Genomic DNA, 5,821 nt, shown 5'->3' on the forward strand with positions numbered 1-5,821 from the left:
ACCTCCAAATCTTCAACCTTGGTATTTGATATGTCAAATGAGACTTATATGGACATGAATGAGGCTTTTGAAACCATCTCACACCTTCCAATCCATAAAATCAGGCACAGTTGACCACAGTTGACTTTCTAGGGTTTCTGAAGAAGTTCAGCTTGACTATTGAGCTTTGATCATCCAATCTTTGGCCAAATCACTTCAAAATGATCCTTAGACCATATGAATTTGATAAACCAACCCTAAGGCTTTGTCTCAATGAAAATGGCACTTGCTTGCTTGCTTGACCTGATCTCCTGACCAGTTTGACCTAATTTGTCAACTGAGCTTGCACTTGGGCAAATGGACAATGCAATGTTATGCAGGCAAATGGACAATGCAATGTTATGCAGTGGCCTAATGTGAAATGAATATACAAAAGGTAGGGTGCAAATTTGAGGTGCTACAGCTGCCCCTATTCAATCAACTGGGAACCCGAATGGATGAGAGCAACGGCTGTCAGACTTTCAGGGTAAACAGGGATTGAATACCAAGAACCGTAGAAATTTGCACACTGCTGGGAATTGTTGTTTTTCTTGTTTTTGTTGTTCAAAAGCACAACCACATCCAGACATCGACACACGATGAATGGGGACAGAAATCACAACTAGATGCCAACGGACAACTAGGAAAAACTCAACGTTTACCAAGACCAACGGAGAGGTAAGCCAACTGGGGGCGACCAGGAAAAACTCGACGTTTACCAAAACCAACGGAGAGGTAAATCAAACTGGGGACGACCAGGAAAAACTCGACGTTTACCAAAACCAACGGAGAGGTAGCCAGACATCAATAGATGAATGGGAAGACTCGACCAGACGTCATCGGACGAATGGGAGAAGCTCGACGTTTATCGACACCAACGGAGAAGGAGGAATCTTCGAGGGGAATCATCTGGTATTACCAAATGATCTGTGGGGAATAAGCAACTAGACGTCATCGGACGACTAGGAAAAACTCGACGTTTATCGACACCAACGGAGAGGAGAAATCTTCTGGGGACGACCCTGTGGGGAAAGATATCAACTATACGCCAACGGACGCATAGGAAAAACTCGACGTTTATCGACACCAACGGAGAGGAGGAATGCTTCTCTAGGGAAGGAGGACGACGTTACGAACATCGAAAGATGATGTTTACCGACATCAAAAGAGGACCAGACACTTACGCATGACTGGGAAAGCACCGAAAGATGGTGTTTACCGACACCAAAGAAGACCAGACACTTACGCATGACTGGGAAATCACCGAAAGATGGTGTTTACCGACACCAAAGAAGACCAGACACTTACGCATGACTGGGAAATCACCGAAAGATGGTGTTTACCGACACCAAAGAAACAACACACGCGGGTGCTGACAGGATACTGACATCTACATGTCCGGGCAAGGCTACACACTTGCAGGGGATCTCACTGGGGATCGAGGTCACGACAGCGAGCAAACAGGAAGGAACACCAAGGATACCGGGTTGTAGGTATGAAACGGGTGACCGACCAAAGCGTGAATTGGTTTGTGTTCCAAAACACTTAACATCCTGAAGAGGGCTAGAAAAGCAGTCTTGTTAGAGGATGGACATTCGATTCCACAGGGAATACGAATCTTACTCGACTGGGGAGGACGACTTCGACCCAAGAGCGCCTGAGACATATTATCTATAGCCGTCAAAACGTAGATAACACACTCGCATGGAAGATTATCCATAACCGGGTTGCAGGTTGTTAAATGGATAAATCGACCGACATCATCCTGAAGAGAGCGGAAGCAAACTTGTTAAAGGATGAATATTCGATTCCACGAGGAATACGAATCTTACTCTGCTGGAGAAAACAATCAAAAGACTGACCAGAGAGTGCATGAGATATATTACCTATAGCCGTCAAAACGTAGATAATACACTCGCATGGAAGATTATCCATAACCGGGTTGCAGGTTGTTAAATGGATAAATCGACCGACATCATCCTGAAGAGAGCGGAAGCAAACTTGTTAAAGGATGAATATTCGATTCCACGAGGAATACGAATCTTACTCTGCTAGAGAAAACAATCAAAAGACTGACCAGAGAGTGCATGAGATATATTACTTATAGCCGTCAAAACGTAGATAATACACTCGCATGGAAGATTATCCATAACCGGGTTGCAGGTTGTTAAATGGATAAACGACCGAAAAGAACGGCATCGGGGTACCAGGAATAGGTATGCAAAGATGACCAATCAAAAGAGGATAAAGTTGCTTACTCGGAGCAAATATCCGAAAGGAAGGGGAAGACCCACTGGGGACAATACTGCTTGATCAAGGCAAGTATCTAGATGGGACAAGACTATCAATAACGCAACCGGGATACTGATAACTGCAAAGAGGGGATTACATCTACCAGGTAATAGGCAGAAAACCACGGAAAAAGTAACCGTCATCAACTAGGATAAGCACAAAGGGTTAACCCCACAAAAGGGGAGAACGTGGGATTTTACAACTACCAGTTAGTAGGTAGAAAACCACAAAGATAGGACTTACAACTACCGGTTTGTAGGTAGAAGCCAGATTCCGCTGAGGATAAGATGAAAGAGTGCCGGTTAGTGAGCAACCATTCATTTATGCCCCAGGGAAGTACAAGAAACAGACAACGTGGAGCCAATTTAGGATCGATCCAAAAAGGCAAACTGAATCAAGACTCATCCTAATGAGGAAAGAACTCAATAGGGAAAACCCATCCCGTGCAGGGAGAGAACGGAAACAACCGTCATCCACGAGGATCTAACTCAGTGGGGAGCGCAAAAGGAAATGGTAGACGCTTTCTGCTTAAGGGGTAGACTCTACATGGAGAGATCGGACACACCCACATCTGCTAGGAGACCACTGGGTAGAACCAGGTTTTCTTTTCACCAACGGATGAGGAAATAAACCTCTCCCGGGGGAACAATCCTGAATGCCGTCAGGAGCAACTATAGCGAAAGTGCTGTACAGATGTCGAACAAGAACCTGCCTCTGGCGGGGATACGGTCTGATTGGGTTAACACATGAATGCATATGTTTGAATTTTTCTATGGCGTAATGCTCCATATGGAATGGAAATGCTACGCAATTTTGAGGATGCAATGATCACTACATGCAACATGCAAAATGAACTCCGGCTAGGGAGCCGAACTGATCAGATACTTCAACTCTATCGGGAGACTCTGCTTGAAGAAATCTGCTTGAGGAAAATTCTGCAGAGAAAGCACCGACTTCTCACTCTTGCTGGAGAACAGAGATATCCAGGAATCAACCAGATCTCTGGTGAGAATAGATAGGCATTGACAACACTCATCATGCCAACAACTCCGTAGAGGATCTATCCGAGAAAATGCCGGAGTACTGGGATGTCAATCCATCAAATACCGGATCTTAACAAAAACACACCCACGCCAGGGTGAGGAGAAGACTGCTCTGCTGGAGAGACGAAAGTTGAAGTCTTCAATACACCTTCTGCTTGAGAACTGCCCCATGAAAATGTTACACCAGCAACCTTGCTGAGGATGCCCCACGATAGGGCTCAAACAGCACTCTACTGGGGATGCCCCACCATAGGTGCTAACAGGGATTTGGAAGAAAAATCTGCACTGCCGGGGACATGAAAATGAACAACTTCAACCAACACTGCATTGAGCAACCTCGCTGAAGAAAAACCATAAGAGGTTCTACAGGAAAGAGATACAGTTATGCTCCAGATACGAACAAATGTCTTACCTGTTGGTAATCATACCACCCTTGGGAGAGCACTGCGGGTCCCCTAAGTATCCTTCCATCATTGTGAATGTTCACTTTGTTTAAGAACAATTTGTGAAAAATTTGTTTATTTTGAAAACAATGATACTTTTCAATTAAAACATGCAAAACATTTGTTGAGTTGAAACAAATAAGAGTGCAAATAATTGGATAAAAGCTCAAATCGATGTGATGGAATGGTAGCCTGCAAATGGCGAGACTCCAAAGATCTGTACAAGTTTGAAATCGGTGATGTATATTGGAAGAGGGCTACATTGAACATAATGACCTTTCCTCTACCATTCTGAACTTCGATGTATTCGGAGCTTCGGTCGACGACGCATTGAGAATTCCTGGCGAATGACAGATATAGAACACAGTCTTGTCAAGATGCAGTTACTTGCCAAATCCCTAATTTTTGCCTAGATTGCCCCAGTGTGAGGTGCTCAATCTAGCGGGATGCAAATTCTTTTCCAATGTCTCTAACTTTTGCCTGGATCGTCCTTTCGGGTTTTCAATCCACCGAGACGCTCCTTTTTGCCTAAGTCGCCCTTTGGGGTGTTCAACTTAGCGAGCTGTTTTGCTCTTTTTTTTATCTTAGGCGAAGTATTTCTTGACTGTATCAGGATTCACAGGACGAGTGAACTTCTCCATCCATTGTTGTAAATGTCAGAGCACCGCCTGAAAAGGCTTTCTTGACCACATATAGACATTCATAGCTCGGAGTCCACTTGCCCCTGGAATCGGGCGCGAAAGACAAGACTTTCTTGAGCACAGGGTCATTTTCTCAGAACTCGAGACTTGACCTTCATGTCGAACGCTTTCATCGCTCTCTGCTGATGTAACTGACCATGACATATGGCAGTTGATCTCTCCTTTTCGATCGAATTCAGCATTAGTCAACTTGGGACTTTGAGGGTGCTATTTTCTTCTGTTCCTTTCTTTCTTTTTCTTGTTTTTTTTTCTGATTTTGCCTTTGATTTCTTTTGATGATTTTTTTGTTTGGTTTCGCACCCTCCTCTTTTTTTTTATGTATATATGCCCCAGTTGGCTGTTCTGCTGATTCTCGAGATGCAGCTGAGTGATCTTCTTTTCTTGCTCAAGAAGTCGGGAAATCTCGTCATGAATCCCTTCAACATCATCTCCTTCCGCTTCGAATACAGGGAATTCAAAATTGGGAGATGACGTCCGATCATTATGTTCAGGGTTTGAGAATCAACCTGCATAATGATTTGATATGAAAAGTCTTTTTTCGAAATCAAACAAGACAATCGTTATGCAGATGAAAAGATTGCTTTTATTCTTGTTTTTAGGGTTTTTTGTGATCACCAATTTCATGCAAAAGGCGAAAAGGGAAAACAATTGGAAAAAACAAATGTTTAACATGAATTTATTTGAATGAAAATATCATTGCACAAAATGTTGCCAACAATGTCATCACTTCTCTTTTGGCATGGGAGAAGGGTTTTTAAACAAAGTGATTATTACTATGACTTTATGAACAACTGTAGTAACACCCACAGTGACCCAATTGTGATAGATCCCACCAGGGTAACAACGGTCAGAATCTCTTGCGTCAGTAGCTTCTGCTTTGAACATCCCTCTTTGTGAAGACCTCAGGAGAAAAGCCAACGCCAGCCCGCGACTTGTTATCTTCAAGCTTGATTAACACGGGGACCCACGTCTTTAAAATTCAGAATACCTGACCTTACGAGGTCTTGAACCTTCATCTTCAACTGAAAGCAACTATCCACATCATGACAGGAGCACCCGAATGATACACACAATGCTGCTCAGGCCTATACCACCAACGAAGGTTGACGGGTATAGCCGGGGGGTCTCTGGGAGTAATCAAGTTCTGCTTATCAAAGAGGGAAAACTCTGAGTATGACATAGGGATCGGGTCAAAAATGATCCTCTTCCTTCATTACCCGTATCGGCTTGATTATCATAGGGAGGCTGGTATGCTGCTGTTGCGGACGATGTTGCTGATGTTGATACTGCTGAGTTGGTTTCTCTGTTGCTGTTGAGTTTGAGT

The sequence above is a fragment of the Lathyrus oleraceus genome, chromosome 4 (assembly GCF_024323335.1).
Source record: "Lathyrus oleraceus cultivar Zhongwan6 chromosome 4, CAAS_Psat_ZW6_1.0, whole genome shotgun sequence".
NCBI lineage: Eukaryota > Viridiplantae > Streptophyta > Magnoliopsida > Fabales > Fabaceae > Lathyrus > Lathyrus oleraceus.